Source organism: Ochotona curzoniae, unplaced genomic scaffold, assembly GCF_017591425.1.
Source record: "Ochotona curzoniae isolate NIBS_2020 unplaced genomic scaffold, NIBS_Ocur_1.0 contig_883, whole genome shotgun sequence".
Taxonomy (NCBI): domain Eukaryota; kingdom Metazoa; phylum Chordata; class Mammalia; order Lagomorpha; family Ochotonidae; genus Ochotona; species Ochotona curzoniae.
Window position 1 is genome coordinate 75334618 of NW_024466599.1, and position 20741 is coordinate 75355358.

Genomic DNA, 20741 nt, shown 5'->3' on the forward strand with positions numbered 1-20741 from the left:
ATCACAGGTTTTGGGGTCGGCGTGGAGCCTCTGAGGTCAGCAAAGGGAAAAAGCCTCCACCTGGCCCCATGCTGCCAGCGAGGGGGCAGACGGAGCTCTGAAGGAGGAGGAAGGGCCAGCAGGTGGAAGTGAGTATGACTCAGTGAAGCATGGTGGTGACAGCAGGGTGACAGAACAAAGGGCTATAATGGGACTGAGGTGGAGAGGCCTTTGGAAGGGAGATCATACAGACAGGGCTGTTGCAATTTCAGGCAAAGAAGTCCACTGTGCTTCTAATACTTAACGCTTAATCATAAGCCAGACACTAAGAGAGTAGCATGCAGACACCCACATGCATTTGCAGATAAAGCAGAGGCTGTAGGGATGTCTCCCCATGTTGGGCCTTATGGTGAGTTGTTCATCCAGAACCTGTGACTGTCACCTGATTTTCTGCTGTGTTAAGTCTAGGCTGCTGAGTGGGTACGCTGGATCAGGGTGGGCTGTCCAGTCCATGGCAGATAAAAAGAGACAAAGGAAACACAGGGACCAGGGGTGTGAAGGAAGAGACACTGATGACACAGCCCCAACCCAAGGTGTGCCTGGAGCCACTAGAAGCTGCAAGAGGAGGAAGGACCCCCACCTCTGGAGGCCATGGGGAGTGAAGCCAACACCTCGATGTCACATTCCTGGCCTCCAGAAACTTGGAGGAATTAGTGCTGTTTTAAGTTATCTGCATGGAAGCCCTTAGCAGAAGGTGTCCCTGGAAGCTAATGCACGTCTCCAAGGACTAACCTTGCCCAGGCTCCCTTGGAGCAAATGTTCAAAGCTGGACTTTTGGGGGGACTGGGGTGGGTGATGAGGAGCCACAGGAAGGTCTTGAGCGAGGGAAGGGGCAGATAGTGGCCACGTTTAGAACAGTTAGGATGACATGGCATCCAACAGGAAGTGGGGGATGTGAACATGGGAGACAGTTGGAAGGAAGGCCTGTGTAAGAATGACCAGTACCTACCTGGGGCAGGTTGAAAAGAGTCCCCATTGGGTTAGCCACTGTCCTTTATGCCTTCCCCTTGGGGAGACTTCGGGGAAGTGGAAGGAAGTTGTCCGGATGGCAGCGAGGTTCTCTAGGGAGAAAAAAAGCGCCTGGAGAAAACTTGACCATGTCTGAGACTGTGGAGGAGTTGGTTTGGAAAGCAGATGGGTTTCTTCTGATGGTGGTGACCTGATAGAAATGAGCTCCACAGGGTTGCAGAGCTACGAGTTCACAGCCCAGCAGTTTGGACCAGCAGTTCAGTTGTGTCTTGTAGATCAGTCCCACATCTTAAATGGGAGTGCCTGGTTTGGGTCCCAGTTCCTCTGTTTTGAATCCAGCCTAGGGCCCACGGTGATCTTGGTTCTGCCGCTTTGGTTCTTGCCACCCCCATGGGAGGCCCTGCTGGGATCCCCGGTCCCAGCCAAGCCCTGGCCCTTGCAGGCAGCTGGGGAGGGGAGCAGCAGAGGATGGCTCTGTGTTTAAGCAAACAATAAAGAGAAATACATTTTGTTTTAAGCATTCAGCCTTGGAATACAGACTGGATAGTCAAACTAAGAGGAGTATATATCAGTTGAAAATCTCGCTTGCTCTGAGATTATCATTGTTGGAGGCCACAAAGACAATGGACTTTCTACAAGGAGAAAAGATGGGCCGGGCAGAAGGCGACAGGATTCAGACCAATCATCTGGGATAAATGAAAAGGTGATGGCGTCTCAGGAGACAGACATGTCACATGTCTCAGAAGACCCTGCAGGATAAGGACAGGGAAAAGGCTTCTTAGGGTTAGACAGTGGCATCAGTGGGCCTTGCGCAGAATCACAGAAAAAAAGAGAACCACCATTCAAAGTTTACAAACCTGTGAAAATTTGGGCCTATTCGGAGAAAGCGCACGGCAATTTGTACGAGGCCACTGTCCAGAATTCTGCTTTCCTCATGGTAAAAGTAGACATTCGTACGATGAGGTTTGCACCAAAGGAGTGAACCCTGGCAGCTGCTTCCCCAGAGTCAAAACATAGAGACCACCCTGATTCCCCAGACCCTGACCTGGACCTCTGCTCAAGGTCTCGGCTCCTCCTTCCACCTACTGAGCAATATTTGAGTGAGCACCTGCCAGGGCCTGCGCCAGGTTCTGTAGCAGGGTCAACATTATCTGCCTATTGCACACACTTGAGAAAGGTGAAGGAATCCCTGTGTACCATCCCACGGCTCAGGAAGTTCACAGTCCCAGCCAGCCACGGCTGAGGGGCTACGGTGACTGGTTACCCACTCTAGGGCACTTGGGATGGAGTGACTCCAAGAACATCCCCTTGCCTCCCTGAAGATGAGACACCAGAAGCTGGGGAAAGACTCCCCGACACAGAGGTGGGCTATCCCACGGGGTGGGGGGCCGGGCTCAGACTCTGGAACAGGATGGATGTCTCCTGGGAACCCAAGACATCCGGATGCCTGTTCTGGTGAACTTGCTCTCGGGTTCTCCGCCCCCCTCTCGGGTTTTCATCCTCCAAGTTGTTTTACAAACCCCGGGACGGGTGAGGCTGGGTGAGCTGCTCTGAGCCGCCCCCTTAGTACCACTGCTGCTGGGGCCCTGGCGCAGGCGGCTCCTTTCTGGGTTCCAGCAACCTGAATCCCAGCCTTAGGAGCCCGCTGGCCAGGAAGGCACCAGAGGTCGGGTTTCCGCTCCTCCCCCACCCCACCCCCTTCGTAGGAAGTGCCTCCGACAGGGAATTGTGGAATAAAAACGTGTCTGGTTGGGAAAGTAAATAGATGCAAGGCAAATAAATAAAAAATGCCCGCAAGCAATCCTAGGGAGGAAGTGGCATTTTAATATAAGTCACTTTTTTTTTTTTTGATGCACAACAGGCCTGCTTTGGCTCGAGTGCCGTGGGAATGCTTCCGGAAAGGGGGCGACCGCCTCCCCACCGGCGCGTGGTGCAAAGAAAATTAAACAAACAAACAAACAAACAAAAAGAGCACCCGAAGCCCACCCGGCCGTCATCCCAAGCTGGAAGTTGCTGTTTGCATTTGCACCGCCGTCTCCACCCCACCCCGCCCCCACTCTCCCGTGCCGGCACTTTGGGGCGCGGGGACCCGTCCCAGAGCTCTGCGTCCGGCCCTCGCCTGCCTCGATCTCCCCGAGCGCCGCGTTCTCTGGCCCCGGCGGGCCTGGGAGGCGGGGGACGGCGTTCCGGGGTCGCGCGGCCCGGGCTCGGCGTCGCCTGGGGGGCGCTCCCCGGTGGGGTTCGGGCCCCAGCCCCGGGCGCGCGCGCGGTCCTGGGCCGGCCCCTGGGCGGCGTCACGGCGAGGCCGGGGAGGAGCGCGGGCGGACGAGGAAGAGCGCGGAGGAGGCGGGCGTTGCGCGCCGGGGGAGGGTCGCCGCCGCCGCCGGGGATCGTCAGGCCGAAGCGGCGCGGCCGAACGGACGGGCGGCGGGCGGGCGGGGAGGGCTCGCGGAGCCCGGGCCGGCTGGGTCCGCCCGGCGGCAAGAGGAGGGAACGGCGCAGACAAAGAGCGGCGCCTGAGCGGGCGCAGCGCGGCCGCCGCCCCGGGACCCGCTCCTCTGCCCTCCGGCCTCGGCGAGGTAAGTGGTGCGGGCCAGGGGTGCGGGGGGGAGACGCAAACTTGGATCTGTTCGGTGGTGGAGTTGGGAGCGCGCCGGGGCGCACGCTCGCGGGCCGGGACGCGCCCTGCGTGGGGCTCCGGGAACGGGGCCCCCTCGGCGCTCCGCGGGTGCTTTCGGGCCCCAGCGCGGCCTGAGCGCCCCCACCGCCACCGCCATCCCAGCTAAGGACTGCTCGGCACCTCCAGGCTCCACATCTTTTTCTGCTCACCTCTCGGGCCCGGCTTCCCCATGTGGGGCGGCCGCGGGGGCAGGGGCAGCCACCGCGGGCTCGGGTCGGGCGGTGGGGCCCGGGAACGGGACCATCCCTGGTGCGCAGGGCAGTGGCCCGGCCTGCGGGACGGCGGCGGGCGCAAAGCCCCGGGCCGGCGTGGGACCGAGCGGTGACCGCGGTCGCTGGGACGCAATCGTCGGATCTTGGGGGTCCCCCCCACCCCCACGCAGGGACGCGCGGGAGGGCCTCGACGGACTGGGAAAACTTCCCCGTGTTTATTGCAACTCTCTTTGATCCCGCACGAAGCTGCTGTCACATCGCACGGAGGAGGTTTTCGCCCCGGCGAAGGTTGCTTTTGTGCCGCTTACAGACTCTGCGCCCTGCCCCAGATTTCCCCCGACTCCCGTAAGGCCACCTGGAAGCAAAGTTTTTTCCCGGATCGCTCTGCCCTCTCGGTTTCTTCAGGGCCCTGTTAACCACCAAGTCGTCCTGAAAATTTTCCCTGTGAGGTTTCCAAGGCGGCGACTGTGGCTCTGTGATGGGTGCAGCTGGCTTGACACCGTGAGGAGGGACTGAAATTACCAAAACGCTGTACTTTGTGCACAATGACGATTGCCTTGGAAGGGTCGTCGTTGGTGCCGGGTTATCTTGGGCTGTAGGACAGCTGGTACCTGCCTTAAACTAGCCTGTTAGTAAGGGGCTTCAGGGACGATGCGGTGTGTGTGTGTGTGGGGTGCAGTACTGAACCTACCCGGGGCCCCTTCTTACTGTGGGTGGCAGTTCCCCAACCCCCCCCGGTTTATTTGGCTTTGTTTATTCTGCCAACAGGTTTAAGGCTCAGGTTTAAGTTTGTATTTGCATAATGGGGTGAGCCGGCCCGGGGCTGGGCTGGAAGGGACTCCCTCGCCTGCTAGGCCTGTTCTTGCGGTGACTGGGGAAGAAACCACCCCAGCGGGCGGTGGGCGTGGCTTGCTGGGACCCGCAGGTGGGGAGTCCCTTCCTGATCCACACCCAGCCCTGGGAGCTCTGGAGGATTTTTGTGTAGATCAGGGTACCTGTTTGCTACCGCCTCTGGTGGAGTTCTCTACAGAGATTTTTTTATTCAGGTCCCCGGAAGCGAGGGAAAATGAAATTCACCTGGGTTGCTTTAACTTATCAAAACAGATAATGTGTTTCCGAATCCTCCTTTGGGTTTGCTTGCCACGTGTTCCTAGATAAAGGGGGAGTTCACTGTAGGATTCCAGGCTGTGTGTGCTGTGCAGGCCAGAAAGGAATACAGGAGGCTGTGGGTGCGGGAGAGAAGGGCTTTACCTAGGAGGGGCTGCTGTCCTTGCCCACCCAGCGCCGCACACAGGAGTGGTTCTCTCCGCGGGCTTGGCTAATCTCAGTTTCCACGCATGCCTGATCGTGGTGGCCTCCTGGAGAGCTCCCTGCCGTGCAGTGTTGCTGGCCTGGGCTCTGCTGTGGCCATGATCCTGAAGCACAGGACCAACTTGAGTGGCCAGCCACCACCGAAGAGGCTGCTGGCGTCTCCTGCACCCGCCTGCGGAGACGCTGGCTGCTGCTGGTGCTTTTTCTGTTTAAGTGGAAGGTGCATTTCAGGTAGCTGTGGTCAGCTTTCTGGCTTTGAGTACCTGTGTTGTGTATTTAAGCCTTTCTTATCCCACCCCGTCGGGTCTTTTACGTATTTCCAGCCTCTGCCATTTACATTGGGGATAATTAGCCTCTTTCAACTGACAGCCAGTTCTAATGTACACAGTGCTGGGGATGTGTAACTATTGTCCACAGTAAATATATCGGAAACCTTCCTTGCAAATGCACGGACCAGATAACCTTTTAAAATAGCAGAAGCCGTCTGATTGCATGCAGTGACCCGGGCTCCTTTGCCCGGTCCCTTGCGTTAGCTTTGTTTTCCTGGCAAGACCAGGCTCTGGGGCTGAAAGGATCACCTGCTGCTTAGGGCTCCGGCCCCTTGTGGTGTGTGCTGGGGGGTGAGGGCCTGTGCATGTGGTTTTCCAGCAGGAACACAGAGGCTTGCTGTCCGACAGTCTCAACTTTGCTTGCTGGAGCTGTAGGGGAGGGTGGTGAGCCGTGTTTCAGGAAGCGGACTTGGTTCCCTAGCTCACTGGAAACTCCCCACAACTGCCCCCAGAGGCGCAGGAAGTTCATTTTCTCATCCAAAGGGACTGCACATGGTGATAGCACATCGTTTGTCCGCCTTCATGGGCCTTTCTCAGAGAGCCTTAGCTAAAACTAAAAAAGTGACTTGAGTATTGTTGGATGCCCGAGTTAGGCAGCTAAGGAGGTCAAGATTACCTTGATCAGGTTACTGGAAGAGACAGCTAGTCAAAATAGTTGCTCAAATTTTATTAATCACTATTGTGATTACTATTTTTTATTAGTAAAGCAGATGTACAGAGTGGAGACAAAAAGATCTCTCCGGTGGTTCACTTCCCAAGTGGCTGCAACTGCCAGAGCTGAGCCAATCTGAAGCCAGGAGTCAGGGTCTCCCACGCAGGTGCAGGGTCCCAAGGCTTTGGACCATCCTCTACTGTTTCCCCTGACCACAAGCGGGGAGCTGGATGGGAAGTAGAGCAGCTGGGATAGGAACTGTCACCCATATGGGAACCCGGTGCGTGCAAGGCGAGGATTGAGCCTTCGTGCAGGACTAGTTGCTCAGCTTCTTAAACCGCTTTATCCACGTGGTTTTAAAATTCTGGCTTTCTTTCCTTTCCCGTGTTTCACTTTGAGCATGCTTATTGCTGGAGGTAAATCAACAATAGCAAATTATACCTCTGCCTAATGCAGGAACATGCCCACATATAGACACACCTGTGTTTCTGCCTCGGGAATCGGGCCTTAAAGCCACACAGTGCAGAAGTGCCTTTGTTGGAAGTGGCCTTGACATGGTGGTATCGGGTCACCAGTGTCCTTGTCCCTGGTCAGCCACCCATTCCCTCTGGGCTGGGTCTCTGGGTGTCCCCAGTGCCAGGGATATTTTCTGAGGCTCTGCTTTGCCACTTCTCACCAGCAGCCTCCATGACGCTCCTCATTGGAGTCGCTAGGGCCCTAGCCTTCTGTCTGTTCTCTGTGTGCTCATGGTGTTTTAAAAATAACCCAAGGCCCCTGGAGGGCAGCGGGGTGTTGCCTCTTAGTGTAAGTGCAGCAAATACTTACTGCATCCGTGACGATTGAGTTCCGGGCCTGTGTGGGCAAGGGGGGCTGTGGGTTACCCTGGAGATTTTGGTCATAAGAGAATTCTAGAATCCTTGTACCTCACTGTCACCTGTGCATGGCTTTGTCCCCAGTGTGTCCAGCAAATGGGACCATCTCATCTTGGTCTTGTCATTTGCTATGTTTTGTCACATGATTTATTTAGAGCTTGTAAGCTCAACCTAAAAACCCAGAACAGTGAATAGAACAGTATAACCGGTCGGTGGGCTGCCCGGATGTTTTCCTTACCTGTCCATGTCAACCAGCATCGGAAACTCTGGATAAACTGTGGTCACTCTGCTTTGTTAAGGTTAGTGCTCGCCCTCTTCGCTTTCCTTTCTGCGTGGTATTTTTTGTTTTTTTTAAAGAAATAGCCTTAGGTACTTGCAGAGTTTTTTTTTAAGATTTATTTTATTTTTTTTATTGGAAAGGCGGATATACAGAGAGGAGAGACAGAGAGGAAGATCTTCCGTCCGATGATTCACTCCCCAAGTGAGTGCAACGGCTGATGCTATGCCGGTCCAAAGCAGAGTTTTAACTTCGCTTTGAGAAATCCTAACTTGGAAATCTGAAATGCTCTCAGATTTGAAACGTTGAGCACCAACATGGCACCGTGAGTGGAAGATTCCACAGGTGACCTCCTGTGACAGGTCATAGTGCACTCACAATACTGTGCACAATCACCTTTGGGCTCTGGCTTTCACTTCCGGGTCTGGAGACTAGGGTTCAGGGCTGTGGATTCCAGAACTTTGTCAGGCAGTGGCTGAGGCACCCCAGTAGGTCCTGGACGGTAGGTGGAGCAGGGTGCTGCTGACCGTTCGGGGGCGTGCCTTGGCCAAGCTGTGGATGTGCGTGGCTCCTGGTGGGAGCGTGTGGTGTCTCTTTGGCAGGAGCTGTTGTGCTCCACCTGTGTGCTGGTGGCGGTGAGCTGGAGTCACCCTGGAATGTCGCCACGGCCAGGAGGACCTGCTTCCTGCCTTGTGTTTGCTTGCTTGCACGGCTTGCAAGTCACGGCTGTCTTTCCTTCTCAGGATGTGTCTCACTGGATCGGGGCCTCACATCTCTGTCCTCATTTACCCTGCAGTATCCCCCCGAAATGCCCTTGCTTCAAGTTCAGTTGGCCACTGGATTTGTGGATTCTGCCTTTGAGGACTCCACCAAGTGCGGATTGAAAATAGTGTTGTAAAAGTTGCCTCTGTACTGAATGCCTAGGCCTTTTCCTTATTATCCCATAAATAATACAGCATAACAATTATTCACATGGCGCTTATGCTTTGTTAGGTGCTGGAAACGATTCGGAGAGGGTTTTGAAGTATCTGGGAGGATATGTGTGGTTTATACACAAACGCTCCGTCACTTCATCAACCGTGGCCTCCATGGGGCTCTGGCACCTGCAGGAGAAGAACTGGGTGGAAGCAGACAGCGAGGGACAGTGTCTTCCTTTAGTATTACGCTCAGTGTCGGAGTTCAGGGGGATCCGGTTGCGTCCACACCAGCCTGGAACTCTGTTCTAAACCGAGGCTGACTGATGAGCTCCTGTGGCCATCCTCACCCGGATCCTGGCTCTGTGTGCGTTTGAAGAGCCCTGCTAGGGAGGGTTGCAGAATATCCTGAATGATTATCCTCCTGTGAGGGAGGAAGCCATGGTGTGGCCTTGGGAAGCCTGGAGCGGTTACATGTGTGTTGGACGGTGGGAATCTAGAGTGAATTCTGTCTCTGGATGCTTCCCTTCAACTTTGCCTGGCAGCCTAACCTGAGGACACTTAGGGAGGTGGGGGAGGGAGCTTGCATGTTCTTTGGTTTGTTTGCTTACATCTTGCTCAGATATCAGAGGTGTGGACAGTGGGGTTCTGGATGAAGAGCCAAGCAGAAGGGCAGTGCTGGAGGTGTGTGGGGGATTTGAGGGGAGATCTGTAGTCGCTGTGACAGAACAGCAGCGGCCCCTATGTGGCTCTTCTTGATGGGGGAGCCTGTCCCTGATTCGGGAGGTGTGTGGCTGCACCCTGGTTTCTGACCAAAGCCACTTTGCATTCGTTGTTCAGGATGACTGCATGAAGCAGGCACCATGGGCACCTGACCCACCGCTGCTCAGCTGCCCATCTGTTTGTTCATTCAGTAGTCAGTGGGTTGTAGCTTTATACATTCATATGAATTGGCAACCTCTTCGTGATCATTTCCACCTAAAACTCCTTCCTCCTTGTTATTTCCTGACCCCATCATGGCCTCACGTGGCCATCTTGAAATTCTCTCTCCCCTCTAAGTCCAGTGTATGCTCCCCTCTCCTGAGCCTTCCTCCTGAAGGCCCTTTCCATCAGTCTCTCTTCTTTCACTCTCATTTGGGCACCAGTGCCAATCCCTTGCGCTTGCTGCATGCTCGCTTTTGGGTCTGGCCACGACCTGCCCTGAGTGGTGCTTTGTTTCCTTTGGTGGCTGTGCTGCGTTCCCAGTGTGCCAGACACGGCCTACAACCCCGGACTCCTGTCTGAGCTGCTGGGTTGCCTGTTCCGCGCACTGAGCAGCCGCTGACCAACCGTGAGGGAAAAATGACCAAGGTTGTCATCAGTTTGGTTTTTAAATTTTATTTCGAGATTTATTGGTTTAAAGTCAGAATTACAGAGAGGGAGAGACAGAGAAAGATCTTCCATCCCAGATGTCAGCCAGGGTTGAGCCAGGCCAGAGCCAGGAGCCAGGGGCTTCATCTGGGTCTCCCACATTTGTGACATTTGTGGCAGGGATCCGAGAACTGGGGCCATCTTCCATTGCTTTCTCAGGGACATTAGCAAGGGGCTGAATCAGAAGTGGAGCCAGCTGGGACATGAACTGGCATGCAGATTGGATGCCACTGTTGTGGGTGGCAGCTTCATTTGCTACACCACATTTTCCAGCCCCCATCAGGTCCTTCTTTGTGACAGGGCCATGGTTACACAACCACACTTGTGCGTGGAATGGTGTATGAACCTGGATCTCCTTCATGGGGGTGGAAAGAATGTGTGTGTGTGTGTGTGTGTGTGTGTGTGTGTGTGTGTTGGGATTTGGAAGGTTCCCCTGCAATGCCTCTGAAAACGATGATTTGTCAGAAGCGGGACTGTCTCATTGAAACAGGATACAAGCCACAGATGTGTTTTAAGTGTTCTGGTAGTCACGGTCAAAAACCATAGAGTAGTAATACACATTCCCCAAGTGTATGTGCCTTAAAAAGTTCAAGGACAAATACAGTTAAAAGCTGAGTTTGTTTTGATGTCAAAAGTTTGAAATTCTCGTGCAGTTTTTCGTTATATGCTTCCAAGGACTTCTTAAAGGCCCCTTTGGTAGACCTGTGCAGTACGTATAAAACATGATTCATGGGACAGTTCATGTTCTGTCTTGCAAGCCAGCATGTGGTATATGTTGACAGCACAGCCCCGTTCTTGCTGGATTTTGAGTGGCTGATAGCCACAGGCATCTGGTGGCTTCCACATTGGCCAGCGTTGCTCTGTTCATATCTTACGTCTTAACTTCATTTATCCTGTATTTTCCATACTGGAGATCACAAAATGACATACCGGGGAACGTCCAGACCCTGCAGAATTATGTTGGTGAACCCTGCCAAGGCAAGGTAGGCAGAACTTGAAATTCAATACATCTAAGGCAGCCTAGTGTTGAATTTGATGACGTTGTATTTGTAGAGCCTGTGAATGTTGTTAGAAATATCCAAACGGCCCTTGGCAGAAACGAGGGTCCCCACCCCTGAGTTTCAACAGCAGTGATGGTCATTATTATTGTGTTTTCTTGGGAAGGGGCCAAACCATGTAGGTTTCAGGCACTCGTGTTTCTATCACTAATATTTCAGGCACTCAGAGTACAAAAGTCCGGTTTGATTAAACATGAATATGCGTAATCAAAGCACCTTTTACAAACATATACAGATGCGTTAAAAATGTGTTTGGGAATCTGCAGGTTAAGTTACCCCGGTGAAAGAACTGTCTTGGGCACGAATGTTGAATGTATTTCTGCTTCATGTTAAGCGGTTGACCTGGAAGGACAGATGACTGGATTGGAATCATTTCCTTTTAGCGATTGTTCGTTTCTGTCCATACATAACCAGGCACCTCCTAGTAGTTGCTGTACTGAGCAGCTGCATGTGGCAGGACCTCATGGGTTCTTACTCTCTGGCTTGGTTCTCTCCAGATGTGCAGAGGGAGAAGTGGCACTGCTTACTGGCCTTGAGCTCCACAGCTTGTTGGTGGCAGATCTGAGGTCACATTTCCAACTGCCTGGCTTTGAGTGTCTGCCTTACTCATGACCTGGGTCCCAGTGCCATCACTGACAGTGGAAATACGCAAAGCAGCGCCGTGTTCGTTGATGAGTGTACCAGTTTGGGAGACATTGATGGGGACCTTGCTAGGGAATGGAGCGTGGGTGCAGGTCCTTTGTGGGACCTCTCATCAGCCCGGTGGAGGAGGCTGCCCTGAGCTTTTTAAGGATGGATGAGTGATGAATGATTAACTGGGTGCCTGGTCACGGAGGGGTAGCTGTGAGCACTGCCCGAGAGCCTGCCTGGGCACCAGTGTTGTGTCCCTTCAGATGGTGGGTTTTCTAACTCTCAGGCCCTCTCATCTTGAAATGTGTCTCAGCAGGCTTGGGAGGGCTAATCCTCACCATGGGTACCCGAGGCAGAGATCCGAGGGGAGCCTGGGAACTTGCTTTACTAATGCGTTCCCAAGTGTTCTGCGCGGAGACAGGCCTCCCACTTTGGGAACCGCTGCTGGAGGGGATGGGTTGCAGTTGAGCGCAGGGCTTCCTCAGTTGTGTGTGCTGAGTCTCCGTGGCTCCAGAAGTGTTTAGGATTTCAGATTTCAAAATAGTTCCTGTGTACGGTAGAGGGGACTCAAGCAACATGTGACAGTTAAGATGCTTCACGTGTGCCTTAGATACACAGCCTGAAGGTGACTGTCGGTTCTCTTAGTACAGCAGCATTTTGCCTGCAATGGGTCATGTGAGGTCATGTGTGGAATTTTCTGTTTGTGACGTCACATCCGCTTTGGATCTTGGAGCATTTTGGAGTTCGGGTTTTCAGATTAGTGTTGCTGGGGTTGGCACAACAAGTTGCCCGCAGCCTGGCCTGAAGCACTGAAGTATAGACCTGTGCTGTGGGCCTCTTCATAAAGACCGTGGGCCAGGGTCACATCACACCCTGTCTCAGCCTCAGTGAGGCCCAAAGCAGGATCTTCCGCTGTTCCAGTCAGCCCTCACTTTTGATGGTTTGAGCCATTTTCAGCTGCTGCTTAATGAAATACTGTTGTTCAAGTGAAGTGGGGCAAGTCTATAAGATGGGCCCTTGCCAACAACCTTGGAGTGGAATGTAGCAAATCCTGTTTCCTTGTGTTCTGACATTTGGGATGGCTTGGAAGAATAAAGAAGTGGCCAAGTGACAACTTTGACTTCTTCGAAGACAGCAGCTGCTAGGTCTTCAGGACAGGGACTATCCACGAGTAGAAGTGAGTTCTTATCCCCACTAGCCTTCCGTATTTGGGGAGCCCCAGGGGCCTCAGAAGTGTGGCAGCTGTTCGCTGGGGCAGAGGGCACTGGATGCGTGGTGAGTCTGTATCATGTGGGACAAGCTCGTGGATGCCAGGGTTTCAGATAGGCCGTGTCTTGCGTGGGCATGGATGTGCAGTGAGCAGCCTTGCACATGGTCGGCACTCGTATGATCCAAAATGAGTAACACAAACATTTATGTATCCAGTTTATTATATCATGTAATCAAGCTTAACAGTGCTCGCAGAGATGGGGGAGAGTGGGGAGGGGACAGGGCAGCCAGTGAGAGATGTGTTAGAAGGTTCTCCGGTGGTCCTACTGAGATGCTCAGGAGGGTACCTGAGGCCACCCTGGAGGTCAAGGTCCATCTGTGTCCCTGTCACTCCTCCCTGATAGCCATGGATGAGAAGGGCAGTTGCTGTCCCCTTCTTGCTGCTCTGTGGGTTTTAGGGCCTATCATTGTACAAAGCTGGTATCCTAGGGGTTTTTCTTTTCTCTCTCTCTCTCTTTTTTAAAGATTTATTTGTTTTTATTGGAAAGGCATATTCACGGAGAGAGGGAGAGTTGGAGAGAGCAAGATCGTCCATCCACCGGTTCACTTCTCAAATGGCTGTAATGTTGGACTTAAGCCAGTCCAAAGCCAGGAGCCAGGAACTTTCACCCATGTGGGTGCATGGTCCTAAGGCCTTGGGCCATCCTCGACTGCTTTCCCAGGTGACAAGCAGGGAGCTAGATTGAAATGGAGTGGCTGAGATATGAACCTGGATGGAATGCCTATGCTTGCAGATGGAGGACTAGCCGGTTGAGCCATTGCATTTTCTGTGGTATCCCAGTTTTGATGTGTGTGTGTGTGTGTGTGTGTGTGTGTGTGTGTGTGTGTGTGTGTGTTGGTGGTGGTGGTGGTGGTGGTGGGGTAGGTGTGGGTTTGGGTGTGGGTGTGTGGTCAGCACTGGTGATAAACAGCTTTTTCCCTTACTGCTGTGGGTGACGGAAGTCAATTTGGGGACATTGACACAAAAACCACATGCAGCTGGAGTATTTTTAAAAGGCTGAGAAACAACAAGGGATTGTTTTGGCAGCAGTTTCAGGAAACTTGATAGAGGTGCACAGTGGATTTTCATCACATGGCTTTTTTTTTTTTTTAAAGAAACAGCAGAAGCTGCACGCATAGACTAAAACTGGTGTTGCTTTCTGTTCACTCCTTGCTCTTGGTTCTCCCCTCGCCTTTTCCCGTTTACTCCTTTGGCCCAGGCTTCTGCTTGGCAGGTGCGTGGTCTTGGGGTCTGTTTTCTGTCTGTCCTCATCATGTGCTTCCAGCATCTTCTCCTTTGTAACTGGAGTATCTTCTTGGGACCTGTCTGGGATGCGGAAGGCTCACTTTTCCTTCTGCGTTGCCATTTTTCTCTCTCCAGTTTCTCGTTCACGGCCCTCCATGCAAGAATCTGACCTGCACGGTTCAGGAGGCAAGACCCGGTGGTGATGACGCGCAGGCCGTGATGACATTGTCTGAAAAGCAAAGGCGGCGTCGGCCTGCCTGATTAATCAGCTGTGGATGGAGAGTAGCGTTTCCTGCCTTGCACCTGATGGCTCTCAGCCTCCTGTCTCCCAGGACAAGCCGCTGGGGCTTGCCTGAGTGCCTCTGGATGATCAGGGCTCCCTGTCTGTGTCATCACACAGCATGTTGACAGCTGCTGTGTCACCATTTTTGGAGCTTATTTGCTGTTAGATTTGGCTTAGGGAGTACGAACAGTTTGCCTTTTATGTACACTTTTTCATGGTTAATATTTTTAAAAGCTTAGTTGAGGTTTGAAGCTGCACGCAAGTCTACTGATTTGTGCACACACACACACACACACACACACACACACACACAGACCCCACTAGTAGCTCTCAACCTAGGACAGGCTTGGCCATGTGGACATTTGGCAATGTCTGAAGGCATGTTATTATTATTATTGGTGTTTTTTTAATGAATTTATTTTTATTGGAAAGGCAGATTTACAGGGGAGATTTAAAGAGAAAGATCTTCCATCTGCTGATTCATTTGCCAAGTGGCCACTATGGCCAGAGCTGAGCCGCTCTGGAGCCAGGAGCCAGGAGCTTCTTCCAGGTCTTGCAGTCCACAAACAGGGAACTGAATAGGAAGTGGAGTAGCCAGAATATGAACCGGCGCCCATATGGGATGCAGGGTGTGCAAGGCGAGGATTTAGCCACGAGGCTATCACTCCAGGTCTATCTGGAGGCATTTTTAAAAGATGATCTATTTGAAAAGTGAGACAGACACATGTAGGTTCAGATGGTACAGTCCCCAAACACCTGCGAGTTGGAAATTCAAGGGTGGCAGGGATCCAGCTCGTTGAGGCATCACCTGCTCTGCAGGTGAGCTTTCTGTGTCTCAGTCACCGTGCTGGACACCCCGTCCCTGAGGACATTGCTGTCATGCCTGCAGGATGCTACTGATGAGGAGAAGGCTAACACCCGGGCTGAGCATCCGACAGCACACGGGGCAGCTCACGGGGCAGCTCATGGGCAGCACATGGGCAGCTCACGGGGCAGCTCACGGGCAGTACATGGGGCAGCACACGGGGCAGCTCATGGGGCAGCTCACGGGGCAGCTCATGGGCAGCTCACGGGCAGCTCACGGGGCAGCACACGGGGCAGTTTACGGGGCAGCTCATGGGCAGCACACGGGGCAGCTCATGGGCAGCACATAGGGCAGCTCATGGGGCAACTCACGGGCAGTACATGGGGCAGCACACGGGGCAGCTCACGGGGCAGCTCACAGGACAGACGCCCCAATTTGACATGCCAGTGTCAAGGAACCTCCGATACCAGTGAGTGCTGCTCGGCTTTGTCCCAGCACACCTGTGTTCTTTCACATTGTTGCCTTTTCATGAGAAGCTTTTATTTTATTTTATTTTAATAAACTGGGAGTACGTATTTAGAGGTTGCATCACTAGTTGTACGCCTCTGTTGTACGCTAGATGATGTTGAGGGAGAGTCTTCGGTGTAACCTAGTCTTTCTTCATTTATACGTTAGCGTAGGCACGTGGTGCCCGTTTTGCTTTGTTTTCCCATGTGCCCGTCCTGAATGTCACAGCACATTTCGTCGAATGCCCGCCGGTGGGGAAGTCGTGGGGGCAGGGGGGACTTAGTTTCCAGGGTTGAGCTAATCAAAGACACCTGTGTTCTTACACCAGCCGTTTCACAGCAGTGCTTATCAGGAGGAAAAAAATTCCTTTTTTGTTCTTACCACAGTGTCTAGGATACAGCCTGATAACTTTGGAGTAGGCCCCATATATTAGCTTTTGAATGTCACCCCCTCCCCCCCCACTTTGTTGCATCCTACAACTCTCAAGGGGAAAGAGAACAATGCCACAAATTAGACCCTGTGCAGGGGAAAAGAAAAGGGATTATGCTAACTTGGCTGTTTGTCCCCAGCTCCTGGCGTCTGCAGAGCTGCCCACTAGGCCGCCTGGAATCTGATGTTGGTATTTTTTTTTTTTTTTTTTTTGTCTTCTTGATTTAGCAGAATGTGCCTCGGAATGGAGACAGCCCCCAATCAGCTGTTTTCTTGGTTTATCATGATCTGTTTAAGTTATTTCCTGTCAATTACTCGCCTTTTGACTGTTGTTCCTTATCTCCGGTCGTCCTGTTCTGTTACGAGGAGGAACACAGAGTCAGCACTTTTTTCAAGTTTGGACCTCCCTCCCGCGGAGATGGCTCAAAGTAGCTCTTGCGTTTTTGTCCATCTCCCCATCTCTGATGACTCAGAAACATCTCTGAGGGATTCCTGGGGGGGGGGTTGGGATGGGGCTGACAGTTTTGAAATTGTGTGGTATGGAACCTCTGACTCCTTACGGCCTGTGGTGGGAGGAGGGAGGCCTCGGTGGCTAGTCAACCTTCTGAGGAGGGGAGGCATGTGGGTCTCTTGAGATTTAGGGTTCTGCTGTGAGTGGCAGCCCTGTGGGACGTGAGTCAGGTGGTGTCAGGGTGCTGCAGTCCTGGAGCCCCAAGACTGCGGCTCCTCTCTCCTGCAGAGCAGCTGCGTGTCTGCGGTGGCATCTTAAGGAGTTGGTTCACTCTAAACTTTGTTAACCACTCGTCTCATTTTGAACTTTATAGATTTTTGGCTGCTAGCAGGAATGGAAACGAAGGTTGTTGTTTTGCTCTGCTACTGATGGGGTTGAACCTGACCTCTGCCGTGTGTCCTGCGAGAGGTGGGGTTGGCGCTGGTGTTAGGAGTTATTGCTTTGTCCTCCTCCGTGTTAAGGGGGCGGGGTGGGGCAGTTCCTTCAGCGCTGCAGATTCATTCTTCAGAGTCGTGGAGACCGAGCTTGAGTGGTGAGTGTGTCTGTTTCTGTTCCTTTGGTCTGAGTCCTGCTTGGGAGAGCTGGGGAAACCGCATTACTGGTGCTGATCTGACCTGTCCCGGCTGTCCTTGCAATTGTTCAGACAGTTGAGTACTCCTTGGTGCCCGCCTTGGGCTGGGCACTGTGCCAGTGCAGTGGGACTACCAAGGGGAGCCGGACAAAGTTCTACTCTCATGGAGCCTCCAGTCCAGGGCTGGGTTTCACAGGCTTAGCCTCAACGCTCACCTTCGTTAACAAGTGCATAAAATGTCTCCTGGTCAGCTCTGCATGGTGGAGCACGGTGCCGCCGTGGGAATATGGGGAGTCCTCCCCCTGCTTGCCTGAAGGTCAGGTAGCATTCATCTCCTGCATTCCAGGGAAGGCTGATGCTTTCCTGAGGCTCCACAGGCAGCCCCGGGAGAGGGGCCTTGTCCCTGGAACAGACATTCCTGCTTGTCATTCGTTAGCCCAGTTGCATCGGCCCACCTGAGCCCCATTCCCTGCCCACGGGTTTGCTGCCAGCTGCCATTCCTGCACCTGGATGAGGGTCAGGTCATTGTGCTCATGAAGAGTGCTTGATTTTGGGGTCAACTAGTTGATCTGTGGTTTTCAGATACTGTAAACTTCTGTGAATATGTTGTTCATCTTCCTTGCTTTTTGTAAATATTATGGAACATTTTAGTCAAAGTGAGAGAGTAAGAGATCTCCCCCATCTACTCGTGAACCCTCCAGGTATCCGTAACAACTGGGGCTGGACCAGGCCCGAACAGGGAGCCAGGAGCTTGATTTGGGTCTCCTGGATGGGTGTTAGGGCCCCCTGGACTTGAGCCGTCACCTGTTGCCTCCCAGGGTACGCCTTAGCAGGAGGTGCCGACACTGACCCAGGCGCTTGAGCGAAGGATGCAAGGTGCCGGCTGGCATCTCAGCCCTGCGTCAAGCAATCCCTTCTGTAGTCCCACCTCTAGATAAAACACTCCTAATGGGTGTTTTAGTGGAGTGCTGGCATCAGGTAGCTCTACGACATTTCCGTTTCTGTTGATAACGTTTTCCTTCCCATTTTTCCCTTGGAAAGGTCTGCCTAATCACATCACTACGCTACTAACGAGTACAGCAAACCAGGCCTGTCCAGGCAGGGTTTTTTTTCCTTTTTATCCTACAGATGGTATAATTTGAACAATTCCCTTTGAAACAAAGTTTTTTTTCTTCCTTATGAATGTGTGTGGGCTTTTTTTTTTTTTGTGCAGTGTTTTAACTTGGCTTCTGTTCATTTTCTTAGCCAGACGCCTGCTATTTCACAGCCATTTCCAAAGGTAGGCTGATTTCTGTGCTTGTTTTTGAGCTGCTTAGCATCTGCACCTCAATGAATTGCATTATTAAAAATAAATAGAATCACTAGTGACTTGTCCTGTATTTCACAGTGAACCCGTGTGCATTTCGTGTGGCGTTTGATGATGTGGAATAGTGTAAAAAGTCTTCTTGAGATATACCATAATTAATCAGTGATAGACGATAATTAATACTTAGGGTTGCAAATGAACTTAATTTGAGGGGATACTGAGAATTTAGCTTGAGATGGGCATTTTGAGAGTTAGAATAAATACCACAGGTTCCTAGAATATAAACATCACAGGATCCTGGCACTTCCGTAGGAGAGAAGGCGTTACGCTGTATTGCACCGGTCTTTGTTGGATTCCATTCAAGGGAACAGAATTTGGTTTGTTGTTTGCCGTTTTGCATCTCCAGGTTCACAGAGTGAAGTGTTGTTTGTTTGAAAGATAGCCAAGCTCAACCTGTGTAACGCCTCTGAGTTGGGCTGAACTGCAAGTACGTGTGTCTGCGCCGGGTGTTTGACTAACTTCCGGAGGGCCGGATGTTGGTGGGGAAAGTAGAGCATGCTAGGCTCTGCATCTGTATGGCAGGTGTGGACAGATGCGTGTGCTTAGCCTTTAGGAGGCACAGAAACGTTTCAGAGGTACTCCAGCGCGACCCGCAGACCTGGGGCCCACTTGCTGGCACGGTGGTAGCATCATCAGCACTGATTGGTTCATTCTTGTTAACTGAAGTCCATACACTTTGCTTGGAGTTTCGTTGTTTTGAGCTGAGTTGCCAGTGTCCATTTCTGCCTCTGGTACTCGCGGGATCGATCCTCACAGATCCTTGGCTTCTCTGGTCCCTGCTTTTGATGACATGGACAGTCTTGAGGAGTTTTGCGTATTGTCGTGCAGTTGAAAGTTTCCAGATGTTCTCACTCTTAGATTGGGTTCTGGGGAGGAAGACCAATAAAAACCTCCTTCTTTTTAAAAAAGATTTAGTTTTTTTTTAATTTTATTTTTATGACAAAGTCAGATATAGAGAAGAGGAGAGACAGAGAGGAAGATCTTCCATCCGCTGATTCACTCCCCAAGTGGCAGTGGCTGAGCTGAGCCAATCCGAAGTCAGGAGCTGGGAGTCTCTTCCAGGTCTCCCATGCAGGTACAGGGTCCCAAGGCTTTGGGCTGTCCTCGACTGCTTTCCCAGGCCACAAGCAGGGAGCAGGATGGAAAGTGGGGCTGCCGGGATAGGAACCCATATCCATATGGGGTCCTGGTGCATACAAGGCAAGAATTTTAGCCCATAGCTACTGCGCTGGGCCCAAAGCCTCCTTCTTATTTTGTCATCGGGGTGCCTTTTTCAACGTTGTCATGGTTGATGTTGACCTTGGCCTCCTGCCTCAGGTGGTATCTGTCAGGTTTCTCTGCTGTTAAGTTACTGACGTCACTTGAACAGTGTCTCCGTGAGGGCTGCGTGTACGTAGTGGAGTTATTTGCAGTGCCTTGGGGGAAGGGTTTTCAGCAGGGCTGGCAGACTGTGGGCAAGGACTGATGAAGAGAGGAAAGAGTTCTTCCACAGTCCAGTCCTGCACACGCCTGGCACCTGCTCTGCACTTATTCCTGACTCCTGGGCTGGGTAGGTCTGTCACCCTTCCAGTGGAGTGAGCTCCCTGGGCGATGCTGAGACGTATCCAAAGTGGAGAACCCTTGCTATGATCAGCGTTTGGACCCTTCTGACTCTTCTTTCCTGCAGGCAGAGATGTGCTGCCCCGAATCCATTCCCCACCTGCTTCCTCAGCCTCGAGGTCTGAGATGTGCCTTCTAGGGACCTCTCTTGTGACCATTGCTCCTAATGGGTGGCTCCGTCACAGTGGCTGTCTGCTAATGAACTCCAGATCATTCGTGTGCTTTCTGATGACCTCATCCTTGGCGTGATGGACTTGGAGTTTCAGTAGAGGAGGAGATTGGACTGGCCAGCGTGGGGACGTTCCTGCTTGTCTGTAGGCAGTTTTGTTATTCACGTGAGAGAGACAGGTGCCAGACTGTCTGTCTAGGCTTGATTTTGAGCTGATCGAAAGTCCCTGGTAAATGTTCACGACTTTTGGCTTTCCCTTGGACTCCGGCTTCTGGGCAAGCATCCCGTTGGAAGCCGGAGGGCAGTGGGTCACGATGGGGGTGGGCTCAGGCTCAGGGTGCTGGCCCTTCCTGCAGCAGCTCGCTCATGTGTGGACATGGGCTGGAGTCAGCCCCTCTGCGGAGTCCGCTGAGCCCGCTGTGCCACCTGCTCCCCGGGTGCTGCCAGGCTGCAATGTGTGTATAGCAGGGTGGGGACGTGGCCCACGGGTTGGCTTGGGGAAGGGCTCTTAGAGCAAGTTTTCCTGTGGATGATTTTCGGCGAGTAGTTGACTGAGGGTGGGGTCGAGGGCCAGTTATGAAGAGACTACCCCCTGCCTTGTGTGTGTGTAACTGGGGACCCTTTTGATGACAAATGAGCGAGCACAAACATGCG

The 20741-nt window shown here is 52.6% G+C and overlaps 1 protein-coding gene across 4 annotated transcripts in view; it reads left to right on the forward strand.

The window, feature by feature from the left end:
* Window positions 1-3444: 3444 nt before the first annotated feature.
* Window positions 3445-20741, forward strand: part of NCK2 (NCK adaptor protein 2) — a 150730-nt gene continuing 133433 nt past the window's right edge. For 3 of the 4 annotated variants that reach the window (XM_040993888.1, XM_040993892.1, XM_040993886.1), the window contains exon 1: window positions 3445-3587. The gene's annotated coding sequence lies outside the window, so the exon portion shown is untranslated. Of the gene's footprint in view, window positions 3588-3965; window positions 4246-20741 lie in introns of those variants that run through there. The other variant, XM_040993889.1, reaches the window with a different exon arrangement.